Source organism: Mauremys mutica, chromosome 1 (genome assembly GCF_020497125.1).
Source record: "Mauremys mutica isolate MM-2020 ecotype Southern chromosome 1, ASM2049712v1, whole genome shotgun sequence".
Lineage (NCBI taxonomy): Eukaryota > Metazoa > Chordata > Testudines > Geoemydidae > Mauremys > Mauremys mutica.
In genome coordinates, this window is record NC_059072.1 from 245,632,557 (window position 1) to 245,647,577 (window position 15,021).

The 15,021-nt window shown below is 45.1% G+C and overlaps 1 protein-coding gene across 2 annotated transcripts in view; it reads right to left on the bottom strand.

The window, feature by feature from the left end:
• CRACDL (CRACD like) overlaps positions 1 to 7,918 on the bottom strand; it is a 52,918-nt gene extending 45,000 nt beyond the window's left edge. For both annotated transcript variants that reach the window (XM_045005545.1, XM_045005536.1), the window contains exon 1: positions 7,740 to 7,918. The gene's annotated coding sequence lies outside the window, so the exon portion shown is untranslated. The remainder of the gene's footprint in view (positions 1 to 7,739) is intronic.
• Between the last annotated feature and the right edge of the window lie 7,103 nt (positions 7,919 to 15,021).

Here is a 15,021-nt window from a genome sequence, read left to right on the forward strand (position 1 = left end):
TGTTGGGTGGAATGTAATTTTGTCTAGTGAGTACAGTCTAGCAGAGAGTCAGGACTCCTGGAATCTATTCTCATTCAGTCACTGACTCTCTATGGCAGTGGTTTTCAAACTGTGGGTGGCAACCCAGTACTGGGTCGTGGAATGTAAGGCACTGGGGTCACGGTGGCTCTGGTCAGCACCGCCGAACGGGCTGTTAAAAGTCCCATCGGTGGTGCTGCCTAGCTAAGGCAGGCTAGTCCCTACCTGTTCTGACATAGCTCTGCACCCTGGAAGCAGCCAGCAGCAGGTCCAGCTCCTTGGCGGGGGGGACACATCGGCTCCACAATCTCATTGGCTGGTTCCTGGCCAATGGGATCGGGGGGGGCATGCCTACGGGCAACAGCCGCATGGAGCCACTTGCGCATCTCCGCCTTGGAGCCGGACCTGCTGCTGGCCACTTCCGAGGGGCAGTGCAGTCTGCGGTGCCAGGACAGGCAGGAAGCCTGCCTTAGCACCACCGCTGCACTGCTGACCGGGAGCTGCCTGAGGTAAGCCTGTGCCGCAACCCCGCGCCCCAGTCCCCTGCCCCAGCCCTGAGCCTCCCCCAACCCAGAGCTCCTTCCTGCACTCCAAACCCCGCATCCCCAGCCCCACCCCAGAGCCTGCACCCCCAGCCTAGTGCCCTGACCCCCTCCTGCACTCCAACCCCAACCCCCTGCCTCAGCCCTGAGCCCCCCAAATCCAGAGCTCCCTCCTGCACCCCAAACCTCTCATCCCTGGCCCCACAGCCCTCACTCCCACACCCCAGCCCTCTTCCCCAGTCCTGAACCCCCCCAACCCCCTCAGCTCCATTGTGTCACAGGCATCAAAAATTTTCTTCAACTGGGTCGCCAGAAAAAAAGTTTGAAAACCACTGCTCTATGGGACTTTGGACAAGTTACTTAGAGAGCAGTTTTGAAAATCTGGTCCTAAGGTCTCAATTCTACAAAACATTTAGGCCCACTGGTGCCCGAACTGTAGTCCCACCTGTGCTCCGCCCCCACTCACCTACTCCCAGCGTGCCGCTCCAACTCTGGGCTGTCGGTGGTGGTGCACTTGGCCAGGTGGGGTGGAATTCCTGCCTCCTGAGGGCCAGCTCCAGAGTCCAGCTTAACCCAAGCTCCCCGGGCAGCCGCACCCCCGAGCTGCCCTGCCTCCCCCGGCTGCAGCACGGGCCTCTCCCCTTCCCCTCCCGTGCCTCATGGGGTGTGATCAGGGGGAAAGGACAGGACTGAACCCTGGGGGGTGGGGGTGGGGGGCAGCAATGATCCCTGGACAGGGAGCAGTAAGGAGCCCCAGGGGATTAGGGCAGTAAGATGCCCAGGGGGGCCGTAAGGAGTCCAGGGGGTGGGGTTGGGGGCAGTAAATAGCCAAGGGGGTGGGAGGAGGTAAGGAGCCCACAGGGAAGTTGGAGGGGACAGTAGGGAGCCCTGGGGGGCATTGAGAACTGGGCTTTGGGGGGTACAGTGAGGAGCCCCGCGGCAGAGCGTATAGCTGCCTCTGGCAGTGGAGTGAGGGCAGAGCCTCTGGAGAAGAGGCCGAGCGGGGGTGGGAAATCAGGGGGACCGGGCCAGGGTCTGGGCGCCAGTAGCCCCCGCAATTCAAGGGAGCTTCTGGCGCTCCGTAGCCTCCCCAAAGGAGGCTCATGTGCCGCTTATGTATCTTAATTGTCCGGTTAGGCCCTAATCCTAAGTTTTGTGCTGCACAGATGGATTGCTTAGTTTTCTAGTTTCCTGTTTCTCCAAGAATTTGGTTAAGTCTATCAGTAAGTGAAATCATACCATGGATCGAAGACTCAGCCAGAATCCATACATATCCATCAGGAATACCACGCACTACCTAAGTTGCTCTCTATAAGATCCTGTTTTAGTTAGGGAAAGATTGATCACACCACTGACAGCTGTATTTCTTGAACATTTTTAAACATTTTATGTTGCCCTTTTTCCACAATGGAATACTCCAGCTATTCAGTTAATCAATTTATTATAAAAGATTATGGGCCTAAAATATCACGTCAATATTGTAACATATTGTAATTTATCTTTTTCAGTACCAGACTTTTCCCAGAAGAGATGGTTTCTTCCTCTCTTGATCCGTCTTTCATCCTTTCCACACCCCTTTTTACAAATTAAATGAGCTAAGATGTACGAATTAGACTTGGGGAGAAAAGGTGAAGGAAGAGAGAATATAAGAGATAATGTGGCAATGTGAGAGCTGTTAATTTTCCTCCCTTCCCTACAATTGATATATTCAGATATTTTACAATTAGACAAAATAACATTTTACTGCTAGCGAAAAACTTCAATATAAATAACATTTAAAAAAGCATTGTTAAAAATAACTTCAGTGGGCAGAGGATCTGGCTCTTAACCCTCAAAATACTGTGAAATGTACTAAAACTTGTACCTTTAGATTACAGCTGTGTGTTAATGTGGGCTCAGCGTAGGCAAATGCAGGCACTCTTGGGGTATGGAGGAAGCCCAACAGCCAGGAGTCCCTAGCTGCAAGTAGCTACAGCCACAGAAGCCACATCAGATGCAGGGGATAAGGACCCAACTGAGGGTCTCTTTATTCCTCTCCATAGATCTAATCCTGACATGAGGGATGCATGGGCCACGCTCCTCACAGTCCCCTCCCCCAGTCATATGACTCAGGGAAGGTAAAAGCAGGAATGAAGCAAGGTCACCAATCCATAAAACACTTCACCTGCAGCAGAGCAGAAGCAGTAGCACCCAGAGCAGGAGTTTCAGTATACAACTGAGGGGTTCCCTAGCCTCTTCCACAGACCTAGACCTGACATTAAGCCCCGGGCAGTCCCTTCCCCCAGTCATAGATGGGTAGGAAGGTAAAAGCGGGAACTCTTGGGAGGGAGCAAGCCCAGGAAGCCAGTAGAGCTTCCCTAGCGGCAGCCGGGGGCAGCAACAGTAGCTTCACGGGCCCCTGGACAGTGGTGATGTCCCACGGCCCAGGTCTTCTGGCATGCCAGACTTACTGTGGTGTCATGACTCCAAACCCAGGAGGCCAGGATTTGGAGCACATCAGGTTCAAAAGCATATAACTATTTTTCACTTCCAAAACAACCAGCTAAACCCCCAAGTTTATCTCTGAAAACAGGGAGGATCATGGTGGAGATATCACAGTGGGTGCTGGGAGGAGGCTGGAAGGTCACTTGAGGGGGAGGGGAAATCAGAAAAATGGAAGTATGTCAAGTGAATATCCTCTAGTGAAAAGCACACCCCAACTCCATATTCCCTCCTGCTGAAGCCTTCTTCTAGTGACAAGTGCCTTCAAACTGACCCTCCCTTCCTAGCTGCCAAAGCCTTCTTCAACTTCCCCAGTGACAAGCAATTCCAAAACAACCCCTTCCTAGTGACAAACATCAGTGCCTCAGCCCTCCTGTTGATAAACCTTCCTGTACCTACTAAAGATAAAGTCCCTCTAACCCACACTTGCCAGCAATAAAACTCTTTTGCACACCCCTCACTATACTTTACAATATTAAGAAAAATGCCCCATTTTTAGGCTCCTGTGAAGTGAGTCAGAAGTTCCCCATCTTCTTCCCACCCCCAGTCTGGGACCTGGGTCTCCTGTTCAAGGAACCCAAGCAAGGATCCCTGCTGATATTGTGGTAGTGCCTAAGGACCTCAAAAATAATATGAGAAGGGCCCTGCAGAAAAGCAGATGAGGGAGGTGGAATACACCTGGCTTCATATGCATCTCTTACAAGGACTTGTGCTAACATTTTAATATTTGTCATGATCAGTGTTTCAGCCACCACAGATCAGGACAGAAAAATAGCAACACCATGCACCCACTGCCTCTTCCATTTTCTTATGAGAGTTCTTAGTCAGATATGCTGGACATGGCTTCTTTGTTTAATTCTTTTATTTTGATTTGGCTGTGTACATTTTGCCTCAGTCACCAGACAACCTGAACTCTCATCCCTAGTGCATTTGTAATTATTTATTTCCAAAGAATGTGCAGACTCTCTGTGTAGAATCCTCAGAAAACCTAATGCTACAGCAGCAGTCAGCAGCTCATTCCATTCTCTATTACAAACACAACAAATTTCCACGGGGCGTGGAAGGGGAATCTGCTACTTCTCCCTCTTTTTTTCAAACCATGACAAAGACCATTCTTTTTGCTGTGAGTTCAAAAGGAAAGGAGAGAAACTCTTTATAAACATTCCTCCAGAGCCACCTATTAAAAAGTAAATTGGGGGAAAAAAGAGCACACTGTAACAAAGAATATATAGAGTCATACAGCTGAGGTCAGAAAGGACCCACTATGATTGTGTAGTCTGACCTATAACACAGCCCGTAGAATTGCACCCAGTGATTCCTGCAATGGAGGAAATTATTCTTTCCTACCATGTAACTGAAAGCTATTGAGCTCAATAATTTATGGTTAAAACAGAACATGTCTTGTAAAAGGTCATGCCTTGTTCAAGGGACAGGGTTAGCTTCCACCCCCTCCAAACAGGATGCAAACGAAAGCACACCACTGCCTAAAAGACCATGGGGGGAAAGAGAGAGTTTAGGAGGCATAGCAAAATAAACAGAAAATGCACTATACTCATGACATAACCCCTCCACCCGCCACATTATAAAATTTTCTCTTTACAAAGTTGCTGATTTAATAAAAGTTTTTTTCATTTTTATTTAGGGTTGCCAACCCCCCAGGATTGGCCTGGAGACTTCCGGAATTGGCATCCATCTCCAGGTGACTGTTGAAAGCAATCCAGGAGATTGTAATAGGATATTTTAAAATAATGACATTATGTCATGTTGACAAAAAAAATCTCCTGGAATAGCTTCAGTCAGAGTTGGCAACCCTATTTTTATTTTATATAGTAGAAAACATAACGGGCTGTATGGCTGTCCGGTACTATAACAGGAGAGCGTCTCTTTTCCTTTCTTGCAGCAAACACTGAATGATGAGGGCAGGGCTACTTTGTATAAAGTTTCAAGACCCCAGAAAGTCAGAATGTTGCTACGCTACAGTTAACAGATAAATAATTGCACATTTTTCAGGTGTGCATCAGCCTTCTTCGCTGAAAGAAATGAACCATATATTTTCCTCTTAAAATGGCATTAAAATAGTATCTAATGTACAAGAACAGTATTTGAGCTAAGAAACCTGTTCTACGGACAGTGGAGCCTTTTCATACATCAGCATGCTAAGATGACTGAGAGCTGAGTTTCAGGAAAGTATCATAAACTTATTGCAACTATCCTTTAAAGCAGTAAAGAAAGAACGTAGCATGTCTTGGTTTAATTACAGAAGAATTACATCTAAACTCCACAGTCAGTAACTGCAATTATTCTTGAATGTAACATTCCTGAAACTATTTTACAAAAGCAATTGTTTAAAGACCTATTATTATTCAGAATGAGTGGAAAGTCAAATTGTTATTGCATCTCAATGGCTTCATTAAAGAACACTCAAGACAGCATACATTGCTCTTCCCTTTAACTTTGAAACCAAGAATATACCATATTGTATACATACACACACACTTTCTAGGTGAAAAAAAGAATAAAACTCTCTTGGAACCAAAGGAAACCCTACAGAATTGCACAGTATTGTATATACAGTACTGCAAGTGGCTACATCAATTAAGATTGTTTAGGGCTTGATCCTCTGAAATGTTGAGATCATTGGGAGTTTACGCTGCTTGGCACTTTGCAGGAAGTGCTTTGTACTTCACACGATCAGGCCCTTAGTGAGTTTTAGCTGCTATTAACAAAGTTCAGTGGACCAAATTAGCCAATAAAGTCACAGGAATTGCACCTGCATACAGCAGGTTTGAACCCAGCCCATTATTCATAACATTCTGCACATTTTCATCAATTCTGAGCCCTTCCATGTTGCATTGACTATTTGCTTCCAGCTACATAACGTGTGATCCAATCAGTGATTTTGTTAAGCTCTATTAGGAGCTAACAATAACAAAACCTTTTCACATTTCACTGTAATCACATGCAATACCTTCCTGCATTGCACAGTTCTCTCCCAGGGCTACTTGCTGTAGTTTTGCCAAGAATTTACTGAAAAGTGCAAACTGCAAAATAAAGAGGAAAAATGCATGCCATAGCAGAGAAGTGGCCACACGTTACTGGATTACTCAGGAATTCCTACAGCACAAAGGTAAAAACAGTCTAAGTAAATGTCTGCACAATGCAGAAATAGTCCAAACATTGCTTATTATAAACAAAGGAGGTGATTAGAGGATACACAGAGTTAAATAGTACAATTATTAGACGACCCTTTGTGGCTCTGTAGAAAGCTATACCAGCCTGACATCTAATACTAGACAGAGTACGAGAAGGCTGATTTCTAGTATTTGCTCATTGAAGATGCCAATACTGTCCCCCTACCTGCAGCACGTCCTGTTTTACTTCATGCTAGACCACATCATTCTGCAGAACCTGCTGCTATTATGCTCTAACCTGGAGTCACCGTGGATGCACTTGTAAAAAGAAACCATGTTTCCAATACCAGGCCCAGTCCTCCTCCATCATCCTAGCAACAGGTAGCAGTGAGAAGGAAGTGGGCTATGGCTGCTGCTGCAGCAGCAGTCTGAGGAAAAGTTGTTTCCACAGGGAGAGTGGGCACCTTCTCCACCATTCTTCACTCCTCATCACATTCACTCCCTAGATCTTCAGCTGCAAACCAGCATCTTCCCCCGCATACACAAACACTATCCAGGAAGTGCTGCCACTGCCAATGCAATCTCAACTGCTGAAATCTCCCCAGGCAACAGAGTTCACTTACTTAACAATAACTATTATCCGGTAAACACATTCCACACACTCTCATTTCACTAAACCCATGGGCCAAATGCAAAGCTGAACAGGCTCCTGCTTTGCAGTTAGCACAAGACTCACTCTAAAGGGGTGCATGCAGGAGATTTTTAATGAGAATTACTGCTACTTTATTTAATTTCCTTCCTCCCCACAACTGAATGTGAACTTCCTTTTGCTGAGCCTGGGTTGGAGGTGGATGAGATTACATTCCATGGGTCTTTCTGCTTTCTCCATCCTGAATGGATGCCAGCCTGATAACATCAGCTCAGGAAAAATAGCAAGAGATTTTGCATGCAAGGCCATATTCACACAACTGCTTCTAAATTGATTTCAACCAGTCTCTGCAAAATACAATCTAAATTGGAGAACCTTTTCAAAGTGAAAGTAGAGGATTTATTTTGTGGACAGTGTGAAGGGCTACTTTCTGCCCACTTCCTATCAAGCTACATTGCTATGTTCCTCCTTCTGTGCTTAATCTTGCTCCTCAGTTTAATGAAAAAGCACTATGAGCTTTTCACAATCTAACAGCTTCTGTTGATCTGGTAGACTCCTCATTTTCTATATATACATACAAACTTTTCATTCTTAATATCTGTTTATGCCATTCACTATATTTGTATTTTATGTTTGAAATAAAGAGAATTTTTTTTCAGGCAATCATTCTTTTCCCTATCCATGCATTTGGAAAAATAAATACTGTCTCTGCTCCAGATCAAGGATATGAACTCAGAGTTTAAATGGAAACTGTCTCACAAACAGTGGAACTGGAGTCAGAGGGCCCAAGTTCCCTGAAGGGACAGAACAGCGGGAAGACAGGGAAAGGGGGAGATGCGGTAGAAACAAGTCAGCCGCACAGACAGACCAGCGCACAGTGTGCATGGGGTTTAATGAACTTCCACTTGTTCAACTCACCTGCATTCAGCTTCACTCTTTGCTAATGGAACACGGTGGTAATGTCTGAGCTGTGAAGTTCTCTGCAGTTCAGCAGCTGGCAGTGTGAGCCATGGAACTCAATGTGAAAATCCCTGGAGCCCTGGATTCTGCAGACACAAACCTAGCCCAGCAATGGATCCAGTGGAAGGAGGAGTTCAAGCTGTTCACAGACCTGAAACTCTGGAGCAACACAGGATTCTCAATAGAGACCAATCTGAAAGGGAAGAGATAGACCCCTATGTTACTGCCTTAAACACACTAGCTGCTGCATGCAATTTTGGGACTTGACACACCCCCTGATTCAGGACTGGGCAGTCTGTGGTACTTGGGATCACTACCTGTGGGAGCGGCTGCTCCAGGAAGATGATCTCACATTAGACAGATGTTTAGAGGTGGGGTGTAGAGTGGAAACCTCAAGAGAAAGGATGAAAGCTCGAGAAGGCATCAGACCCCAGGAGGACATGCAGTGAGACAACAGCAAAGAAGAGCAGGTGGCCATACCCCATAGTGAGATGCATTTTTGACAGATAGCAATTTCCTGGACAAACCTTATCAACTAAATAAAGCCTCATTAATCTAATGAGATTTGAAGTATTTTAGCAGTCCATTGTATTACAAGTATCGGAGGGGTAGCCGTGTTTGCTGCTTTTACAGATCCAGACTAAGAGTCTTGTGGCACCTTATAGACTAACAGACGTTTTGGAGCATGAGCTTTCGTGGGTGAATACCCACTTCGTCGGATGCCCCCTGGAAATTTCCACTACATGCATCCGACGAAGTGGGTATTCACCCATGAAAGCTCATGCTCCAAAACGTCTGTTAGTCTATAAGGTGCCACAGGACTCTTTGCTGTATTACAAGTGTTTATGTACCACTGTATGGAACTTCTTTAGGAGGAAGAGTGGAGTAATGCAATCTCTGGGAAGTACTGCAAACTTCAAAGACTATGTTGAACAATGTAGCAGACAGGACTGATCTTTAGGGACAATACATGGGAAGTGGGATTCCTGGGCAGAGGGCGATTGCAAACCCCCATCTACAAATTCAGCCTTTGATGCTTTGCCCTGAGGAGGGACCTTTTGTTACATCACCTGTTACATGAGGACAGTGCAAAGACCCAAACTGGATTCTCAAGGGACCAACAGACAAAGAAAGGACTTTTGAATTAACAGTCTGAGTTTAAGATCGCTCATAGCCTTCTTTTGATCCAGCAAATGGACAGAACCTCTGGTCCACAGAAGACCCCCATCATCAGGGACAGTTTGGAAGGACTTTGGCCTTCTGAGGCCCCATAAAACTGTGTTCTTGTCTAAGCAAAACGAGTGATGAACTTGGAACCACAGGAAAACCCCTGGGTGGGGTTTTTGAAGAACTGCTCCTACTAGCGCCCATGTTAGTGTTGGGTTGATTTCTGGTAAGCTGATTAGCGTGTATGTAGGTTCTTTTATTGTTTTTATATGTTTTCTCTGTAATGCTTTCACCCAAGAATCAACTGTGTTTGGTTAAAAAGAACTGTGTGGTAACTTATAACTGTGGGTAATTACACTGTTATTGGTCTCTGGAGAGAAGGCAAAAAGAAGCCCTCTTAGACAGCCTGTCTTTTGCTGGGAATAGCACTGTCAATGCAGGAAACTGGTCAGCCTGGAAACACCCTGGGTCAGGAGGGAGAGAGGCAATGACCAGGGGAACCGGAAGCCTAGAGTGGGTGCCCTTGCTGGACAACTAAGGGGAAATACAGGTGCAATTACCTGGAACTACGACAGCATTTACTATGGAAGACAGCATGAGCAGGTACTGGAGAAGAGCCCCCACACTACGATAGCATTGCCAGGAATGTGTCAAGCTGAACCATTTTAGCAGTGAGTGCAGAGGACGATCTCAGAAAGACTCAGTCAGATGTGTACAAGGGGGGATTGGCACATCAGACAGCGGTGATGACCTCATGACTCTCTCCTTGAGTCTGAGAACTTATCAGTTTCAGACTGTCAGGACAGGAAAGCAATAAGAGACAATACTAACCTCCGTGCATGCAACAATGTTAACAGAGAAACATCCTGTGTGATTTCAGTTGGATAGCAGGGCCTCCTACAGTTGTGATTCTTCAGGATGAATTGACTCAAACACCCATTACAAAGACCAGACACAATCTAATAAATTATAATGGAGAGCATAATGCTGCCTGTGGGAAAATTGAACCTCATAGTCAGTAACTCAAAAAATAACAGACGGTACCTACTGAAGTTTGTGGTGGCAGATGGTAAGGACCACAGACCCCTCTTTGAGGACTATAGCCATACTTACAAGCCATGGATCTGATCAGGGTGTAGCGTCAGAATTTTATAGCTGCTGTGCGAGAAGCAAAAAGAGGAGTTCCATGGACAACATGGACAATTTTAAAAGCGGATGAGGATGTTTTCAAAGGCGGCAGTTGCCTTGAAGGAAAGCTGTGACTGGAAGTAGACCCCACAATGGAGCCTGTCTGCTTAGCACTATGGAAAATTCCAGTGACGCTACGTAACCCAGCAAGGACCTCAAAAGTCTGCAGAGCAGGGGTATCATAGCATCTGTAGAGGCCAGTACAGCCTGGGTAAACAGCATGGTAGAGGTAAAAAAGCCATCAGGCAAATCACACATCTGCACAGACATCTTTCCAGAACTTTCCAAAGCCAGAATCTTTACAGTCTTGTGATGTGAAGAATGTGTTTTGGCACATAAGCCTGAATAAAGAGGCCTCTGTTCTGATGTACTACCAGCCAGGAGAGCTAGCTACATGCCAGCGTGATGCACTTGAGAAAGGACTGGGTGTAGCTGTTTTGCAGGAGCAGCCAATTGCGTATGCCAGCACAGCCCTGTCAGAGATTGAATGGGGATATGCCCAAAAGGAAAGAGAGCTTCTGGCTGTGGTATCTGGAGTGGAGCAATTCCATCAGTACACCTATGGCCATCCAGTAATAGCCCAATCAGCCCACCAGGGCCATCTCTAGGGAAATGCAGGACCTGTGACAGAAGTGACGGATTCGTCTCTTCCGGGACCGACTGTGTCGGCCAGTCACACTGGCCCAGGGGACCCCCAAAGTGTGGGGCCTGAAGCGGTCGCCCCGATTCGCCCTACCCAAGGGACGGATCTGCAGCCCACAAACCCCTAGAGACAATCCACAGCAAAGCACCTTCTTTGTGCTCCCAATGGATTGCAGCAGAGGTTGATGAGCCTCCAGTGCCACCAAGCAGAGATCAGACTGTCCAGGATGATCACTGGTGTGGACCCCCTGAGCAGGACATATATACCCAGCACCAGCGAGTTGTGGGAAGGGGATCAGGACACTGAATCTATCTCCTGGTTTCAGCAGTGAGGCAGATGGAAATCAACAAGGCTATGGAAAAGGACAGGCCGTCAAGAGAGCAATCCTAGCCAGGTGGCCAGAAGATAAAAGCCAAGTACCGATAGGAGCAGAACCATATTTGCAAATTAAAGATGAGCTGAGCGTGCAGGATGGAATCATATTTCAAAACCAGAGAACTGTTGTTCCTGTTCGTTATGTATGGATGTCATGCAAAAAATACATGCCTCACACCTAGGCACTGAGAACTGTCTTAGATGGGTTCAAGAGGGTGTTTACTGGCCAAGAATGAATACACAACTCCACTCCTTGAGATAGGAGGGTGTGATACCACCAGCCGTGTGATTACTGCCAGCAGAAAGAGACTCAGTTTCCACATGAGCTGGCCACCTGACCATGGGAAAGAGTGGGAGCAGATTTATTTATCTTCAAGGAAAGGCAGTACTTCATTACAGTGGATTACTAGTCAAATTCTTGGGGGGGTTGATGCCCTTCCTTATATAAGAAGAAAGTCAGTAATTCGCAAAATGAAGGCTCACTTTGTGAGATATGGCATTCCAGAGCCTGTATTCACTGACAACGGACTCCAGTTTGCCTTGGAGGAATTCAAGGCAGGTCAGATCCCTTGTTAGCATTTTTGGCACACAGGAACCTCCCATCACAGGGTACCGAAACAGTCCAGTGCAGGCACTGATGGGACAAAGGATCAAAACCCTGCTACCAATGAGGGGAGACCTGTTGCAGCCAGAAGGATGGAGACACCACTGAGTAGAGATGGCCATCAATCAGAGAAAGCAGGCACTAGAATATGACCGGTCAGCCAAAGGCCTACTGGTCCTGGAGACGGCACTCCTGCGAGGATCTAGCCATTAAGGACCTATCAGAAGGAGTGGACTAAACAAGTCATGAAGGGTGGAGGGGCACCCAGGTTACACAAGGTGACTACACAAGAGGGACAAGTGATCTGAAGGAAAAGGGGGAACTACAAAGCCAGAAGACAACGCCGAGAGAGAGCCTACAGAGATCATGACAGAACAGAGAGACAGAGCACCACCTGGAGGCCAGCTCCACCAGAGACCTGGATGGGATCATATGGAGATTCTTTTGTTACTTGCTTCCCTCACAGAATGTTGGTGATGCTGGTGAAGATCCTGTTACCACTTGTCACTTGCATGTTAATGACACATCCCTTGTACAGGAGGGGGTTGGAAGATTCTGTCACTGGAGCAGCACAGCAGAAGTATTAAAGCACTCAGTCAGCTAGCTTTCCCCCTCTCTCCTCTCGGTCACTACAAACACAGACGCACATCAGTGTGAAGTTACGTACTTGGGATGGGGTTGTTTGTTTGTTTTACAGTAAACAACGTTCTCACACACAGAAAAGTCATGGCAAAAGATAGGCCCTGTGAAAGTATTTTTTTAAAAAAGACAAAGTTATTTTATATGCCTTAGGAATTCATGCTTAAACTTTTCAGTATGTACTGTAGTGATAATGAAAGATTTGGGACCCCAGGATCAGAATCTAGATATCCAGGTCAAAATTTTCAAAAGTGGCCACTATTCTGGTGCCCCATTTGAGACCTCTTGGGCCTGCTTTTAGAACTGCTGAGCACCAAAAGTCCCCGCAAAAGCAAAGAGGAGCTGTAGGTAACTTAGCACATCTGAAAATCAGGTGGCACACGTCTCAAATCGGGCACTCAGATTAAGGAATCCCAAATTAGAGACCAAAATTTAAAAATTGGTTGCAAGTTAAAGATTTCCAGTCTTCAATATCCATTGCTCAGATTGTATGGAAATCATTATAAATTCACATGCAAAGGAACTGCAAATACATATTGAAGGCATATACGCCAAAGATATAGGGCCAGGTCCTCAGCTGGTGTAACTTGGCATACATCCACTGAAATCAATGGCGCCATGCCAATTTACAACAGCTGCGGATCAAGCTGTATAGGCTGCTAAAGAAAATTAACCTGCACAAAGTTAGAGGTATCTGTTTCCAGGTTTGTGAAAGTAGGATTTTCTGTGAGAAACAGTCCTTTAAAACACTGACTAGTCACATAAGAATCAACAACGGACAAGGGTTCTGGTATGTATTTCATGGACTTTAGTGCACATTAATAATTTAAAAGAAAGGAAACTAGCACAAGACGGGCAAAATAATTTAGTTCCTAGGTATTTTGAGAACAGTGCATCGTCGGTTTTCCTTTACTAATAAGTTTCCACTTGTACACAAGCGAGATAGACATAAAAAGCAGCAACATATTTTAAGCTTTTAAATACAACAGGCAATGCACGTCAGTGGCTGCAAACAACCCTTAGCTAGAAAAACTAGTAATTCTGATTCGGTAAACATGCTACTATGTATAATAGCCAACTTCAGTGAGGACGTGGCAACAATAACTCTCAATCACTTAAGGATTTTTCATTAGTAAATTTGACAATAGATTAACTAGAGAAGTTTAAAGGTTGTTTTCTGCACTTCATAAAACAGAAGCAGTGAGCAATGTGGGGAGCCAGCTCATGTTTCCACCTAACTATTTTTCCTTACCACTTGATGAAACTTTAATACGTAAAAAGGCAGTGCAATATTTGCACAATTTAATGTTGTTCAGCTGAGTAACCAAGAAACACTTTAGAACACAAGGAAATTAACCTTCAAGCCAATCAAACATGAACTTTAACTGCTTACCTGTATATGTTCTTGTTTTGCCAGATTCAATCTAATTCAAAACGTTGCTGGTGTAACAAGAGAAATCCCTCACTTAGCCACACATCTAAGCACTAACAAAATCAACACAGGCACTTTTAAATTTATATGAAAGGATTCTGAAGATGTCTTGATTCCATTTGACTTGGGCGACACATCATATACCTCAGGAACAACCAGATACCACGCTATGCCAATGAGCTTCTCCCAAAGTACGAATTATTAACACTGCCCTGAGCTCTGCACCAGATGATCCCTATATCTGACGCTGAACAATTCAGTCAAAAGGAGAAAGCATCACTATCCCAGAGTTGCTAGGAAACAGGGAGGGAGTTCCTGACCTGAATTCTTAGCTGAGTTTGATGTTGCCCAGGAAGCTTAGGTTCTGATGACTTCCTTGAAAATACAGGAGATAAATATGCACACAGCGATCTTCCAGAGAAAAATGTTATCACTGAACTTTTAAAAGATAGCAGCAAAGACAAACAATCTGGTGCAAACAACAATAAAACCACTCTGTAGTTAAAGATTTCCAGTCTTCAATATCCATTGCTCTCATGAGGAACCACTCATGAAAGCATTAAGCTAATTTGCAAAAATCTATGGTGAATTTGCTATTTTCTTTGCCAAAAAAAGTTGGGGAAGTGTTAATCCTATAATCAGATTTTTCCGCTTCACTAATCTAAATGGTGGCCCAATTACTTTGTTACAGAAAATGCAAAAGCCCACACACCCCTCCATGTGAATGCAACATTAACGCAATGTTGCGCTAGTGAAGTTAAATACACAAAAATCAGGAAATACAGGTTCTGATTGCTAAATAAATTGGCCCAAATAGCCCTCATTCTAAAAAAAAATGTTAAAAGGCATTCTAAAACTCTAAAGCTGTACTCTGGAATACGGCATACGTGCAGTGCAGGCAAATTAATGTTTCCACAAGAACATTTACTTTTGCATTTCATGCATTTAAATATTAAAAGCCATTATCTCACCACTGTATTATTATATTTTTCATTTCATTTCATTTCATTTCGTGTGTGTGTGTGTGTGTGTGTGTGTGTGTGTTGAAAACAAATAAAAGGGGCGGGGTAGAGATGAGAGGAAGAGGAAGAAAAGAGGAATAGAACCCCACAGTTACCTTTTTCCTAGATGTACCAGCATGTTTCTTGTAAGGGCTACTAAAGGACTTCTATGAAGCACATATGCCTTGAAG